Source organism: Muntiacus reevesi, chromosome 13 (genome assembly GCF_963930625.1).
Source record: "Muntiacus reevesi chromosome 13, mMunRee1.1, whole genome shotgun sequence".
NCBI lineage: Eukaryota > Metazoa > Chordata > Mammalia > Artiodactyla > Cervidae > Muntiacus > Muntiacus reevesi.
Window position 1 is genome coordinate 43,188,987 of NC_089261.1, and position 17,708 is coordinate 43,206,694.

A 17,708-nucleotide genomic window follows, 5' to 3' on the forward strand; every position below is an offset into this window, starting at 1 on the left:
AAGAGGGGCAATGCCAAAGAAGGTTCAAACTACTGTACAATTGAACTCATTTCACATGCTAGCAAGGTTAACTCAAAATCTTTCAAGCTAGGCTTTAGCAGTACATGATCCAAGAACTTCCAGATGCTCAAGCTGGGTTTCAAAGAGGCAAAGGAATCAAAGATCAAATTGCAAACATTCTTTAGATCATGGAGAAAGCAAGAGAGTTCCAGAAAAACATCTAATTCTGCTTTACTGACTATGCTAAAGCCTTTGACTATGTGGATCACAACAAACTGTGGAAGATTCTTAAAGAGATGGTAATACCAGACCACCTTACCTGTCTCTTGAGAAACCAGTATATGGGTCAAGAAACAACAGAAATGGATATGAAACAACTCACTGGTTTAAAATTGGGTAAGGCACTTGAAAAAGCTGTATATTGTTACCCTGCTTATTTAACTTCTGTGCAGAGAACATCATGGGAAATGCTAGACTGAATGAATCACAAGCTGGAATCAAGATTGCTGGGAGAAGTATCAACAACTTCAGATATGCAGGTGATACCAGTGTAATAGCAGAAAGTGAAGAGGAACTAAAGAACTCTTGATGAGGGTGAAAGAGGAGACTGAAAAGCTGGCTTGAAAGCCAACATTCAAAAAACTAAGATCATAGCATCTGGTCCCATCACTTCATGGCAAATAGAAGGGGGAAAGTGGAAGCAGTGATAGATTTTCTTTTCCTGAGCTCCAAAATCACTGCAGATGGTGACTGCAGCTATGAAATTAAGAGACACTTGCTCCTTGGAAGAAAAGCTATGACAAACCTAGACAGCATATTAAAAAGCAGAGACATCATTTTGCCAACCCAGGTCCATATACTCAAAGCTATGTCTTTTCTAGTAGTCATGTATGGATGTGAGAGTTGGACCATAAAGAAGGCTGAGTGCCTAAGACTTGATGCTTTCAAACCATGGTGCTGGAGAAGACTCTGAGAGTCCCTTGGACTGCAAGGAGTTCAAACCAGTCAATCTTAAAGGAAATCAATTTGGAGTATTTATTGGAAGGACTAGCTGAAGCTCTAATACTTTGACAACCTCATGAAAAGAGCAGACTCATTGGAAAAAACCCTGTTGCTGGGAAAGACTGAAGGCAAAAGGAGAATGGGGTGGCAGAGGATGAGATGGTTAGACAGCATCACCAACTCAATGGACATGAATTTGAGCAAACTCTAGGAGATAGTGGAGGACAAAGGAGCCTGGCATGCTGCAGTCCATGGGGTCACAAAGGTCAGACACAACTTAGTGACTGAGCAACAACAAATGTGATCAACTTATAAATTACATTTGTTGAGAACTGCTCATATGCTAGACTTTGTTAATCATGTACATATTACCTTATTGTCTTCACCTAGGCAGGAAGTATTATTATCAATTAGAACTGACTCATTGGAAAAGACCCTGATGCTGGGAAAGATTGAAGGCAGGAGGATAAATGGGTGACAAAGGATGAGATCATTGGGTGGCATCACTGACTAGATGAACATGAGTTTGAGCATGCTCTGGGAGTTGGTGATGGGCAGGGAAGCCTGGTGTGCTGCAGTCCATGGGGTTGCAAAGAGTCGGACATGACTGAGCAACTGAACTGATGTGAAACTTGGTATTGCATAAAAATAATGACTGAAGGAAGTATTTTCTAGTTACTCAGATGTATTTCCCAGTAATCTTCATTGATTCTGAAAGTTGCCTTTTTCTTACCTCTTCCTTTTCTTTTCCTCATTCTCTCTGGCCATTTTGTCCTGCCTCCTACTTTCTCTTCCTTGTCCCAACTTTTCTTTTCCTGTCCTGCATAGAATTGTAGAATATTAAGGCTAGAAGAAACTTTGAGGGACATCTATTTAAAAGTTTTATTCAGTTTTGAAATCTCTTCTACCTTGTTGTTGGAGCAAAGATTTTTCTCTAGGCTTTGATAGAAAAGATGCAGTATTGGAAGGACAGTAGCCTTTAAAGACTGCCATAGTTAGAAAGTAATTTTCTGTATTTAATTGAAACTCATTCTATATACTTGCTAGTTGCTGTTCCCATTTTTGCCTTTTAGATGAACAAAAGCAAGTTTTATTTCTCATCTATGTGATAAGTTGGGCAAAAACCTAATCACAGGACCATATCTAGCTGCAAAGGAGGCTGGAAAGTGTCATCCCTAGCCAGGCAGTCACAGGCCAGCTAAACCCTATTGCATCTATTTTTACAATATAGCAAGAGAGAATAGATATTGATGGATAGTTAGCAGTCATGCTGCATGTATGAAACATAGACATCATGTTCTGTGTTCTTTGATGTGATGGTCATTAGATATGGCCCCCAGAGGAGACCCAGGAGAAGTTCAGAAAAATAAAGCTTATTGTACTCATTGGTCCTAGAAACAGAAGACGTGGCATACCATGAAGAGCAACATGGGAAAGCACTGGCATGGGTCAGTAGCCAGAAGAGGTCGGGGGTGGGTGTTGTAGACTGGGATTTCCTGAGAAAAAGTCAAGGCAGGGTACTGTAAACAGGTCAGGTTTGGCATGTTTGAAAAACTTTTGCAGGCTGTAAGCTATAAAGGTGGTCCCTAATTCCCTGATACCTGACTCTGGGATGATTAAAGCAGAGGAATACTGCCTCCTGGTTGGTGTGGCCAGACAGAGAAAATCAAGACTCTGGATTGATTACTTTACATATCAAAGGCAAGCTGGGAGCAGAATGAGGTATTATTACCTCATACCTGTTAGAGTGGCCATTAGAAAAAAGGCTAGAAATAACAAGTGTTGGCAAGGATGTGGAGAAAAAGGAACCCTTGTGTACTTGTGGTGAGAATGTAAATTGGTACAGCTACTTTAAAAAACAATATGGAAATTTCTCAAAAAGTTAAAAATAGAACTACTATATGACTTAACAATTCCACTTACACTTCTGGGTATTTATCTGAAGGAAATGAAAAAAACTGATTTGAAGAAGATTATGCACATGCATGTATGTGTATGTCCCCATGTTCATTGCCACATTATGGTAGCCAAGACATGGAAGCAATCTAAATGTCCATTGATGGATGAAAGAAGATGTGGTATATATCTACAGTGGAATATTATTTAGTCATAAAAAGAATGAAATCTTACCATTTGTGAAAAGATGAATGAACCTTAAGGATATTATACTAAGTGTAATAAGTCAGGCAGTGAAAGACAAATACCTGATGATAAAATATTGACCTATCTATCTAACTAGATGGAAAGATGGAGAGAGATAGATAATCTAAGCTCACAGATACAGAAAACAGATTGGTGGTCTCCAGAGCTGGAGAGTAGGTGAGGTGGAAGAAATGGATGACTGATTTTTTTTTTTTAGTTTAAATAAATTGAATGCTTTTTTAATGAAGAAAAAGAACAAAATTATATTAAGTTGCACTTTTGTATTTATTTTCTAAAAACTGTGAATTCATATGCCTTAGACTGATTGTAGAGTGTCAGTAAAGTGGTGGAGAAATGTATAAAGCATATATAATTTTAAAGAAAACATTATTTTACAAGTAACTATAAATAATTTCTGCTGGACTTCCAGGTAGCTCAGTGGTAAAGAATCTACCTTTAATGTAGGAGATGTGTGTTTGTTCTCTGGGTTAGGAAGATTCCCTGGAGAAAGAAATGGCAGCCCACTCCAGTATTCCTGTCTGGGAAATCCTATGAACAGAGGAGTCTGGCAAACTACAGTCCATGGGGTAGCAAAAGAATCAGAAATGACTTAGCAACTAAGCAACAACAACAAATGATTTCTTAAAAATATAAATAGTACACATCAATATAAGAACTTAAACCTGTAGGCCAAATAGTGCTAAATTGAGTGCCTTTCATTTTTGTCCATTATTGCAAGTGAGCAAATATGATAAATAATAAAATTTAAAGAAAATTAAGTGTTAAAATTCTTCAATTTGTTTATGTTACAACGTTGAATGCAAATAATCTAGTTTTAATTTCTGATTTTAAAAACATCATTATCAGGAACCTGAATTCTTAAGGGATCCTTCTAAGATATTCATTCCTTAACATTGTTGATGAGGCAGTTTCTTTTTTGGCCTTCTAAATATGACATTTGGCAAGTATGTACTTAATTCATACTTTGGTTGAAATACACACATCTCTTGTATGAAAGGCAGTAAATAAACTGAGGCCAAATTGATCCTGATACTTTACTATATCTGACTGTTTTGTGAGCAGAACACTTTAGCATATTTTGAACAGTGTGTTAAACATTATTAACATGAACCTATATACTGTTAGTCATTAGTCATGTTCGACCCTGCAACCCCACTGACTGTAGACCACTAGGCTACATGGAATTCTCCAGGCAAGAACACTGGAGTGGGTAGTCATTCCCTTCTCCAAGGGATCTTCCTGATCCAGGGATCAAACCTGGGTCTGTTGCATTGCAGGCAGATTCTTTACACTCTGAGCCACCAGGGAAGCCCTGAATCTATATAACTGGTCCTGAAATTAATATTCTTTTATCTGACAATTTCTCCATTAATAGAAACAGCTGAAAATTTAGGTGAAGTTTAGAGTTATGGCCAATGCTTAGCATACTTTTAATAGTAGGTTGAAGAAATTTATGTCAGGCGAGTGTGTGCTCCTCGGTTCTTGTCTCGTCACAACAAAGATTTGGAGTGACGGACATTAAAGCCCCCTTGGCGTGTCACAGCTCTCGGGTCTTGGACAGACCGTGTTACAGCTCTTAGACAAATCAGTGTTACAGCTCAGTGTTACAGCTCTATTTTATTTAGAAGGTATCTGGAAAATCCATCTTCAAGGCGTGAGGGCACGAAGATCCAAAGATGCGAAGAGAAGAGTGCTCCAGTGCGCAGGAGAGAGGGAGAGAGCTCACTTTGGCTCCTCTTTTTATATGTTTCTCTCTCCCTGGGCCTGTCCTATGTAAACTGGGCCAGCCAGGAGTGCTGTTTGTTTTACCTGAGGTCCTCAGTCTGGTCCTCGGACCTTCCTTTGTTCTATTTTTGCGGGCTTTTCCCTTCCAGGTCTTTTAGCCACCGCCATTCTGGACTCCTTTTCCCTATTCTAACTACCTAACATTTATAAAGCCTACACAAATGGAGAAAGACAAACCTCTTTAAACTGTGTAAACGTTAAGGGTTCTGGTTCTCACTGTCACTCATTTTTGGCTTTAGTCTATTAAGTAGCCTGCAGTTTTCTGAGAATGAGATACTTACTGGAAAATAACAAATAAGATTAGATAAAAATTAAAATTGGATGACATTTTAATTTCAAAATGCCTGAACTATCAGCCTAATTTAAACACTATCATTATGATTCTCTTTTTGTTTGCTTAGGCAAAGATAGCACCTGGTCCTACTGCTCTCCAAAGATGATGCATTTGCAGTGAGTACTACAAATCTTTGCTCAATCAAATCAGCCTTTGTTTTTACAGTGACTATATTTTAAAATGTAGGATTAAATGACTTTGGAGATTAGAATATTTATACATTTCATGTTTAACTTTTATTTTCTTCTCAAAGTTAGGAGAAGAGGAAGCAATTAAGAGAGTTCAAAGGTTTGAGTAGGGCTAAAGTGTATGAGGCTAAGGTTTGTGTGTCTGTATGTATGTGTGTATATATATATATGTATATGTGTGTGTATGTGTGTGTATATATATGTATATAATGTCATATCACTGGTGTGGCTGGTTTATGGGTAGATAATTAATATGGGTCAGTAATTGTTTTTTTACTTGTGCTCTTGCACATTGGATTTAATAATGACTACTGCTCTTTTGGGATTAAAGTTTCCACTCAGTTTGGATTTAATAATGACTACTGCTCTTTTGGGATTAAAGTTTCCACTCAGTTCTCTAAAAAGGAGCAGCAGAGAATACTGTGTGTTTAATTAGAAAATTTTCTGTAAACTGAGGACACACTCGAACGAAGGAGAAATTTTTTTAGGTGAATAAATTTCAAAATAACTGAAAACTACAGAAAATTATGACACCTGACACTGAGATTTAACATTTCCCACGTAGATTTGACACATATTAAAAATAAATCTTTTTAGACACAGCTGATACCCATCTCTTATCCCTTACTCTTCTTTCCCTCCTTTCTTCTTCCCATCTTTTTCAGTTTTTTTTGACTTTCACTATTCTAAAGTTGGTCTATATCGTTTTCATAGCATTTTCTTGCTTTTTAAATTTCTTGCTTTTGTATCCATAGAAAATCTTTTCAAAATATTTTAAAAGCTTAAAAAATGGTATATTCTTCTAACTAAATTGTGAAGAGGTGCTAATATGTTTTTGCAAATAAAATCTAGGGCAAAAGTCAAATATTTTCCAAATTCATATTTTTTGCAGTTGTTCACAGTTTTATTCTAAGAGATAAAATCAGCATGTTCCTCAATTGATGAACAATCAAGTGGTTTCTCTTCATTTTTTAAAGCAATTATACCAATAAAATAATTATTTGTAAAATGCACATGATTTAAAAATCTACTGAAAGGCTTATGGGACTGAATACAATATATTTGTATTCATTTCTCACTTCAGTCTTATTCCATTGGCAACTGCTTTCAGGAATTTTAGCTCCTTTTCTTGTTTTCATATTTAAAATACTTGGTGTGTGTTTTGGTAATTCTTTTGAATCATTAAGAAAAGACACAATACATGGTGTATCTTTTTTTTTTCCTAATAGAAATACATTCAGACATAAGCTTTTTGTTGTCAAAGATATCTCAGTCCAAGAGTGTGTGCTAAAAAGGCCAGGATTAGAGGTTTGATGTGTATGTTGGCCAGTTATCCTGTGTGGTCCATGACTATAGATTACAACCCTAACTCTTGTAAGCTTTTCACCTGTGTATTCTATCTTTTTGAAACTTCAGAAAATGGGAGGCAAGGGAAAAACCAGAAGTCTGTTGTAAAATTGCTAACAGGGGTAGAAATATGGGACTTAGGAGCTGAAATAATGACCCATCTATAAAAAGTATAATACACTACTGAGGAATTCTTCTCCAACTCTAGAAACAGAATTCTTCGCAAAGGACTGAATCAATCCACTGTGGAGACTGTGGTCCTATCACTGGATTTTAGAAAAAATTGCTCACTCTATTAGGTTTTCCTGGTGGCTCAGATGGTAAAGAATCTGCCTGCAAGGCAGGAGACCCTGGTTTGATCCCTGGATCAGGAAGATACCTTGGAGAAGGGAATGGCTACCCACTCCAGTATTCTTGCCTGGAGAATCCCATGGACAAAGGAGTCTGGTGGGCTGCAGACCATGGGGTCACAAAAAGTCAGACACAACCAAGTGACTAACACTATTGGGAAGGCTTGTTTTACTTTGTTATTTAATTTTGGAGCAAGTGGAAATAAAAAGTGATTCAAGATCTATATTGTTTAAGAAAAAGTCATTGGAGACTTTTTGAATTAGAGGACATTTGCATTATTGATCTTACATTGTAAAATATTTCCAAGATTGTTATTTAAAAGTGGTAGTGAGTAGCAAAATTTATAAAGACTAATGGTTAGCAATTTTTAAAAAAAAGTTAAGAAGGGAGTAATAATCTTTTTTTAATGGTAAAAGAACAATTTATTATTTGTCATTTGTTTCCCTCAGAACCATGCCCATATATAGCTCTACGTTATTTAAACAATCATTTTATTGTGGTAAGAACAAAAAACATAGGGTCTACTCTCTTAAATTTTTAAGTGTATAATATGTTATTGTTGACTGTAGGTACAGTAGACCCCTGGAACTTATTCATCTCGCTAAACTGAAACTTTATGCTTATTGCTTAGTAATTCCCCATTTCTAAATCTCCCAGCACCTGGGTTTTACTCTGTGATCCTATGAAGTTGACTATGTTAGATACCCCATGTAAATGGAGCCATATCACATTTGTCTTTCTGTGACTGACTTAGCATTATTTCACTTAGCATAATGTCCTCAAGATTCATCCATGTTGTCACATATTGCAGACTTTCTTTTTAAAAGGAAAGAAATGTGGTATGTGTATATACCACATTTTCTTTATTCATTCACAGAGGAGAATTATCTTAAGAGAAACAGCAAGACGTACAAAAGATTGACTTACCTTTTGAATCTTCTTAGATCACCTCTGTCCAGTAGAAATTTCTGTGATGTTGGAAAATGTTCTGCATATTCTCTGCCCTAAATGTTAGCTACTAGCCTCGTGACATGTGCCTAGAGCAACTGAGAAACTAAAGTTTAACTTTAATTTTTAATTAATTCAGATTTAAGTTTAAGTTGCTAGGTATGACTGATCTCTGCCATATTGAACAGTGAAGTTCTAGGAAGAGTATCACATAGATAGAGGTACGGCATCTTCTCTTTTCTTTTAAATGTAATTGTGCTTTTTGATCTTTATTGTGTCTGAAAAGATATGAATATAGCTAGCATTCCAGTTGTGAAAGTGGAAAGGAGAGATAAGTTCTAAATAAAGTGTTTTTAAAAAATTATCTATGTGTTGTTTGAGAAATACTTAATACAAAATATGCTGCTGGTTTAACACCCTTAAATTACATATATATGTGCATATAAATGTATTGGTAAAAAATTTGAAATTTTGTATTCATGCTGTTATATAATATAAAGCTATACTACTAACTTAATACCATTAAATTGTGTGTGTCTGTACTCATAGGCACATGATGTGTATTATATCTGATAGAGAATATAAAAACTAAAATCTAAAAGATGTGGGTATCATTAATGAAAATTAGAGTAATTTGAAATTTTGGTGATCTTATGCACATTTATATTCTCTATCAATAAAGAAGAATTCAGAGTAATTAGAGTAGAGGTAAAAACAAGGGGGAGTGGCAGAGGGAAAGACCCATGAAGCAACTTGGGTCTTCAAGACAGGATGCTGATTGATAAAGTGTGAAGAAAGGATAAAAGGAACAAAACAACCTTGAAATCTATCCTTTTGAGTATTTTGAGTTAGAATGAACCAGAATTGACAGAGGCCTCTTTCACTAATGAGGACTTAATTTTTTTTTTTGCCGTGTTCCAAAAATGAAAATGCATTGTTTGACCATTGGCAGTCTTATAAAGAAAGACCAAAGGATTGAGGTAGAATTTTCTACAAGGTAAATGATGAACATTGGAGTCAAATGGACATGGGTACGAGCTCCAGCCTGTTGCTTCCTTGCTGTGTGACTTTAGATTAGTGACCTAACCTTTCCTAATCTGTGGATTGGAGAGAATAAAACAATCACTTCAAAGGCTTTTAGAGATGATGAAATGAAACAATGAATGTCAGGCACTACATTAGATGTTTAATACATAGAGTAAGCCTTCAAATGGTATTAACTATTGATGAAAATATTGAAAGGAATATAAATGAGAAGAAACAGCATTGCATGTTCCATGTGTTGCATTTCAAGTATGGTGATGAAAATGTGACTTAGAAAATACTTTTGGAAAAGAGATACTATCCAAATACAGATGAATGGAGGTATGGGAAACTCCTGAAGGAAAAGTGTGAAATTTATGAATTTGAAGTAAGGAGGTTATTAAAGAAAATGTGAAATTTTTATTATAATTTAAAATCTCAGGAGAAAAGTTACTGAAATGGAGAAAATGATGCTTTAAAAAAAGATGATTTATGGACTGGGATGGAAGCCTAAGTTGATGGGAAGTAGAAATGGAGAAAATGCTTGGCTGTAGAATGCCCAAATGCTTTTAGGCTTTCTGGGAACAAGGCAAAGACAAAATAATCCATCATGATCACTGAGGTCCTACTACATAAGGGATTAACTCCATAAAAGACCTGTTTGAAGGGTTTTTTCATATACTATAATATCCCAGTGATAAAAGAAGAAGTTTTTAAGAAGTGGCAGGAAATAAAAAATCTGTAAGACACATGTATGCTTTATACCTACTGTAAAAGAGCTTTTTCCTAATTCTCTCCATAATGTGTGGAGAGAGCTCCTTTTTCTTAAATGTGTTTCTCAAAATCTTGTATTTTGGTTTTTATCTATTGAAGCTACCTTGGTCAACAGATTTAATGGAATTTTCTCATTCTTCCTGATTTCTGTGCAGCATATGACACTAATGATCCTTTCTTTCTTCTTGAGATTCTTTTCAGAGTTCTTCTAGTTCTTTGATTAGTCCTTTGTGATCTCATTGTTTTCTTTTATCCTGGTCCTCCAAGTATGTCTTCTATTTGTTTCTGCTGTTAGATCTCTTGTGTTTTACATTACTCACTATGACCATGTGATCCTCTTCCATGCCTTCAACCTTAGTTTCTATTCAGATTTCTCTAATATCTGTATACCTGTGCCTAACTTTTCTCTAGAGCACTAGTCCTACATTCCTAGTAAAGTTCACTGTTTATCTGCATGTGGCTATCCTGACAGCAACTCAAACTTAACATTACTGAAACTGACTTATCAATTTCCAGGTTTTGGTTGAGCATCTCTATCTAAAGTTGCCCCATTATCTTCTAAATCAAGCAGACAGGAAACTTCTGCCATCTTTGTTGCATCTCTCTCGCTTATTATGTACCATTAGTTGCCACGTCATGTAACCTTGCAGAGTTTTGCTATTTAGCAACTGCTAAGTAGTGTGAATAACCACTGAATGGAATTGCTATATAGTGAACCAAACAGCAAATAGTGACTAGAAGGTCCATTAGAACCCTAAGCATTCCCTGATAGTAGGTCAGTCATGTGAGGGGATGAGTATTGGAAATAAAACTTGGCTGGACCTTTAAAGGAGAAAGTATAGAAGACAGAGAGAAGACAGGGCCACGGCCCAGGAAACTAGGCATCCGCATAATCTCCAGCCTCTAGACAACGGCAGTGCTTGAGCATGCCTCTCAGAATAGGGTCCTCTGTATAGCTTTGTTAGAGTTCTGTGGATAGCAGTGTCTCTGTAAACATTTTTGAATAACTTAACAGACTCTCAGTACTATTTGGATATGAATAGGATAAGAGGAAAACATTCAATTAAAAAGCTACAGATATGATTTCTTTAATTTTATCCCACCCCCACTATAAAACACTTGAAAGGAAGTGATTTAAGGAGCAAGCTGGGCCTCGTGAATGGCCCAAATAACGTATAGTGTAGTGCAGTATTTCGTTACCTCCCTACTTTTTATAACTAGTGACTGCATTTTGTCAGCTATTTTCCTATACCATACTTCCTGGTATCTCAAGGTTACATTTTGGTCATTTGTTTTTTTGAACTGCCTGTCCTTCCCCAGTGGATTGATAACAATATAGAAAGGCCCATTTGTGCAGTGTCTTTTTTTTTTTTTTAAGTAAAGCAAATGAATTTTTGCATGTTGCCTTACTGACAAGTTTGCAAATTGCCAATCTTTGCTCTTTTTTCTCCCTCCCAATTTTTCATGGTAGTAATTAAGGGCTGTAAATTTCACTTTATCACTTGTGTTAGGAATAGTAGCATAAATCATAGTAATAGCACCGTTTATTTCAGTAATGCCAGCCTGCCTGCAAATCACTTGTAAATTGGTTCCATGGATGTACGTCTATCAAATTAATCAAAAACCACCTACTTACATTTCCTGAGCTTATTTCAAAGGCCTAGTAATAGTGAAAGAGAAAGACCATTGCTGACCTTTCCATTTTTATTTGTTTGTGAATTCTGAATGGCTCGTGCATGTATTTTCATTTTGAATCTTGGCGAACATCTAACTGAGCTTTTTATATAGTGCTTTTTTTTTTAAATCGCAGGTTGGGATTTGTGCCCCAAGTAATTTACTTGCCAGATGGTCCTACTGTGGTTTATACATAGTCATAATAATGTTTGATTGGACATAAAATTGTTAACCATTTAAGAATTTGTGAGAAGTAATACTTTTCTGCTGGAAAAAAGATTTTTCAATTGAGCATAATTGTTTTCAACTTTGGGAAGCTAGGCAGCAGTCACTAATGTTTGTCCCATAGTACCCAAGAAGGTGGTATCAATGTATTATTCTGAATTTGGAGGGAAAAAAGGAATCTTTCTTTATGTGTTTTCCTTGTATTCCTGCTTACACTTTCTGGACAATAGCTAAGACAACTCAAGTTCACATGAGGCTGCCTCCCGTGTACTGTTTACATAACATGCTGAGTTCTATCCTGGATATGGTGTCTTCTTTGGAAACTTCCTGATGTACATTATTCATGTCCAGCTTACTTCTTATTTATTGATCCTGCCCTAAGAGGAGAAAGGGAAGTTTAAATTTAGTAATAGCTTATTCTTATCCTAAGTCAAACATTCTTAATGGAAAAAATAGATTATTTATTTTAATTTTAAATTTGGAATTACAAGGATGAGATAAAATCAAGTTGTAGGGCTCAGATAATAAAAATATAATAATAAAAATGATCTATAACTTTATATTTATATGAATACTTTCCTTCTATTTCTGTTTCTGATATATAACTTGGTTTTGAGAAATTATTATCTGTATGCAGATTCAATATTTCAGTGGGTTTTGTATTGTAGAGTTTTTAAGGTTAGCATAAGAAATCAAAAATAAGTATAGGGATCTTAACTTTCATAAACAGTTTGCTTTTGCATCTAATTTAAAAGATAATGACAAATTTCCTATAAATTCTTATAGTTTTAGTATCTAGTTTTAATCTCTGTATATTTTCCACTCTAGTTTTTGCTGTTAAATAGTCTGTATTGAAGATTTCACACTTGGGAAGTTGGAATAATCTTTAAAGCAAATCCACTTGCTATTTTTTCTCTTCTCCTTGGATGAACATTTAATTGGCAATACTTTACTTCAAAGAATTTCTTTTATTAGAAAAAGAAGAGAGAGAAGCAACAGATGGCCTTGAATCTTGCTATTCTCTAAAAGAAATTAAATAAATAAAGAAATAAATATTTTATTTCTATGTAGAAAAATCTGAAAGCCCAGAGTGAGTTTGATAGATTTTGAAATATGGTTAAATAATTCTTTTAGTAACTATTTTATCATTTAGTCCTATGTATGTACATATGCAGTAATTCTCATGGAGAAAAAATCATTGGAGAGCAGTGGATTAAAATATCAGAATATTAAGTAAAGATTTTAAAGAGTGACAATTATAATTATTATGAATTCTTTCATGTGTGTGGAAGAAGCTAGTATTGAAAACATCTGAAAGCATACCCATGAAATAAATATTTATTATCTGTAGATCCATATATTAAAACTTTATTTGTAAATTTATTTATAAGTATATATGATTAAAGTGTATTTTCATTGACTAGTGTTTCAGTAACCCACTTTGTCATATAAGTGTGAGAGAGAATAAATTAAAATAATTTAGCCACAGGAAATTTTTTTAGCCTGTTAGATTTACTTTACTTATGAGACTTTAAGATATTTCATTGTTGCTTCTTAAAGATAAACTCAATAAAATTAAATCTTGAAAGCCATCACATTTAACAATAAACCAGTGATTAACTGATAAGTTCTCAAAGATGGTGAAATAATGATCTTTCCTTCTATTCCTTTCACCTCTATCCTCTTCTAAAATAAATCATTTCCAGACTGTCAACAAGCATGAGAAATTTCTAACTGAAGACCTTTCTCTCTTGAAGACACTGAAAAGAGAGGCTTAAAGTGAAAAGTGCCATAACTACAATAGTAAGTGCCTTCTACCAAGAATAAATAAAAATTGCAAAGCTTGACAGAGAAGAGAACAGAGGGGAATTCAAGTGACTAAACCTCAAATAAAAGATTATCCTTGTTTGTGAGGAATCTGTTCCAGTAAGAAATCAGTCTGGAAACCTGCATACAAAAGGAGCTGGGCAGTTTTCTCAGTTGTAGGGAAACTGCCACTGAGACCAGTCATCCTAACTGGACAGTGATCTGCCCACAAGTCTTCAGGTCCAGCAATAGACATCTGCCTTGGCCTTTTTCTGTACAGTTATTAGGCCTTAGGTCTATTTATTTAGACAGCAGCTGTCCTAAATCAATGACACTCACACAGTGATTAAAATAAATTTGGTACTATATTTTTACAGCTCTATTAACTTTACCATTTGACTTTCTGTTTTGTAAAAGGGGGAAAATGAAAATTGAGAACTGTGCGTATACTGTGTAAGTGCATGCCAACCAGATTAAAATCCCATCAGCAGATGTAGAGATAACTGAACCAAAGTGACAGATTTAACACTGCTGTCTGTTTATGTGTCAGATAGAGTTAAATGTTTTGCTGAATTCTTAAAATGGTTTGGCTCTGTAGTATCTAGCATAATCAACACTGAAAACTGGAGCACGATTTTGTCTTACTATGGGGAAAAGGCTATGTGCACTTGAGGATCAAGAAAATTGCTATTGAAAGTGGTATGTTAAAAAAAAAATGGGTTTGATTAATGAAAACAAAGTTGGCTGTTTGAATATATTTGTTAGGCGGAAATGAAATCATTCATTCATTTATTTACCAGACTTTCACTGAGTACTTTTTATGGGTCAGACTCTGTTAGGGGTGGAAGAGACAAAGTCAAATAACATGTAGTCTCTGCTCTTTTGGAGCTTTTGCTACAGTGACATGTATCCACTTTTTCAAAATGTTTTGTTAATTTAGTTAACATTGATTGGATTTCTTAAAAACAAGTTTTCCCTGAATTGTTTTTTTTTTGGTATATGTTTTCTTTACATCTACTTTAAATATCTCTTCTTCTGTTTGGGAATAAAAAATAAAAATAGAGCAAAATAACAGAACAGAAAATAAAGCAACAAACAACGCCAAGCCATGCTACTACACTGAGAGTCTATAAAGTAAGGAATCCCACTGACTCTGAAAGAAATAAAAACATTTTTCTTCTATATTAAAGACTGTACCTTTTCTTTGAGGATGGTTCTTTATGTTAGAAGTTCATTGATATATGTGTGTCACCTGCAAAATCTGCTGTGTTGTTTAATGCATTTCACATTTTTAACTGTAGGTGTATACAGTTTTTAGCAGAGAAGGCAGTGGCAACCCACTCCAGTACTCTTGCCTGGAAAATCCCATGGGCAGAGGAACCTGGTGGTCTGCAGTCCATGCGGTCGCGAGTGTCGGATACGACTGAGCGACTTCACTTTCACCTTTCACTTTCATGCATTGGAGAAGGAAATGGCAGCCCACTCCAGTATTCTTGCCTGGAGAATCCCAGGGACAGCGGAGCCTGGTGGGCTGCCGTCTAAGGGGTCACACAGAATCGGACACGAGTGAAGTGACTTAGCAGCAGCAGCAGTATACAGTTTTTACAGGCTTCCCAGGTGACTCAGTGGTAAAGTGTCTACCTACCAATACAGGAGATGTGGGTTTGATCCTTGAGTGGAGAAGATCCCCTGGAGGAAGAAATGGCAACCCACTCTAGTATCCATGCCTGGGAAATCCCATGGATAGAGGTGCCTGTCAGTCTACAGTTCATAGGGTCGCAAAGGAGTGAGATATGACTCAGTGATTAAACAACAACAATACACTATTATGCAGATTTAAATAAGAAGAATTTGATGTCTTATGAGAACCATTAAAATCCTTCCCAAATTGTAAACACTATTTTTGAGGAAAGAAGATAGGCTATTAAACTGCACTGAAGTCATCAATGTCAGCTTTCATCTTTGCTGGCTTGGGCTTACCTGTATTTAGTATTATGAGTTCTACTCTGATTGAACACCCCTGACATCATATATTGGCTTTGACAAATATGAGGATTCACAGGCTAATTCAGTTACTCAACAAGTATTTTGTGAGTATTTACCATGTACAGGGTGTTATTCTTGTGACTGGGGTTATATGTGTGAACAGGAGTCTAAGCTCTTTTCTTCAATGAGCTCACATTCCAGGGAAAGTCCTGAGTAGCAAAGAGTTCATGTGGGGAAATTCCTCATGATTCTGTCTCACAGAATGAGTTATCTGTCTTCAGGAAATAAAATACTGCAGTGTAGGACTTAGTATCTCATACATTTACTCTTTTAACTTATACTTAGGGTGCACCTAATATGTCCAAGGCTATATTCTAGGCATTGGATCCTCTCTTAATATTCAGATTTAGGAGATCTTGAATGTACTACTTTAATCAGTTCATTTTGAATGTAAATAATCTTAGCTAGGCTTGTAGTAAGAACTATGTGGCAGAAAATTCTAAGTACACTATGATGATGCCTTCTATTATATGTTACTAATTGATAAAAGACTGTTGTATGTATTTTTCTTTTTTAGCCATGCTGCTCGGCTTGCAGGATCTTAGTTCCCCAACCAGGGATCAAACCTTGGGTTCCTGGCAGTAGAAGCATGGAGTCCAAACCTCTGGGCTGCCAGGGAATTCCTTATTGTAGTCTTAATCAAGCAAAGTTGAGGGCCAAGATAGTGTTTCAGGGGGAATACTGGAGAGCGTTAGTGATTTTCTTGCTGAAATGATAATTTCTTACTTATAAAAAGAAACTGCAGGAATGCCTCAGTTTGCATCTCTGGTTCTACTCAGATGCTTAAACAAGGACTTCCTTGAAATTATAGAAACAGTCACCATAAACCTTGAAGAGATTGGCCTGAAATATTTTTGAGGACCAGATTTTAACGTGGTTTCTGAGTGAAATTTAAATGTTTCCAATTAAAAAAATTAAACCACGAGAACTTCAGTGGGAAAAACTAGGGCTTGAGAGGGTAGATGGCAAACTGATGATGTTGAGGTTTGGGGTACCAAGGCAGTGCCTTTGTGAAAGTGTATAAATAGTACATTTGTTCCCTCTTCCAGCTGGTACATGGAATCTTTTGCTTCACCACTCAGAGCCAAATTTAAAGAATTTAGCAGCAGAATATCTAAACATGGGGAAGTAGCACAAGGGACAAGGGAGGAAGAGCACAGAAATGCCTACCTCAATCTGTAAGTGTCTTCACAATTTTTCTTAGAATCTTGCCTTCTGCCTAATACAACAGGAAGATCACTTAAAAGAGTCACTTTGGGAAGCAAGAAAGATGATATTGTGAACACCAGGATGCTAAATCAATCACAGTCACGTGGTTTTCCCTGTGAATAGGTATTTCAGTTCAGTTGCTCAGTCATGTCCCACTCTTTGCGACCCCGTGGCCTGCAGCTTGCCAGTCTTCCCTGTCCATCACTAACTCCTGGAGACTGCTCAAACTCATCTCCATCTAGTTGGTGATGCCATCCAACCATCTCATCCTCTGTTGTTGCCTTCTCATGCCTTCAATCTTTCCCAGCATCAGGGTCTTTTCCAATGAGTCATTTCTTTGCATCAGGTGGTCAAAATATTGGAATTTCAGCTTCAGTATCAGTCCTTCCAACAAATATTCAGGGCTGATTTCCTTTAGGATTGACTGGTTGGATCTCCTTGCAGTCCAAGGGGCTCTCAAGAGTCTTCTCCAACATTCAAGTTCAAAAGCATCAATTTTTCGGCACTCAGCTTTCTTTATGGTCCAACTCTCACTTCCATACATGACTACTGGAAAAACCATAGTTTTGACTAGGCAGACCTTTGTTGGAAAAGAAATGTTTCTGCTTTTGATATGCTGTCTAGGTTTGTCATAGCTTTTCTTACAAGGAGCAAGTATCTTTCAATTTCATGGCTGCAGTCACCATCTGCAGTGATTTTGGAGCTCAAAAATCTGAAGTATCTCACTGTTTCCATTGTTTCCCCATCTATTTGCCATGAAGTGATGAGACCAGATCCCATGATCTTAGTTTTCTGAATGTTGTTTTAAGCCAGCTTTTTCACTCTCTTCTCTC

At 36.0% G+C, this 17,708-nt stretch overlaps 1 protein-coding gene across 1 annotated transcript in view; it reads left to right on the plus strand.

Moving 5' to 3' along the window:
• Positions 1-17,708, plus strand: part of C13H4orf33 (chromosome 13 C4orf33 homolog) — a 380,208-nt gene that overhangs the window by 67,834 nt on the left and 294,666 nt on the right. The window contains exon 8 of the transcript XR_010658836.1: positions 5,352-5,400. The gene's annotated coding sequence lies outside the window, so the exon portion shown is untranslated. The remainder of the gene's footprint in view (positions 1-5,351; positions 5,401-17,708) is intronic.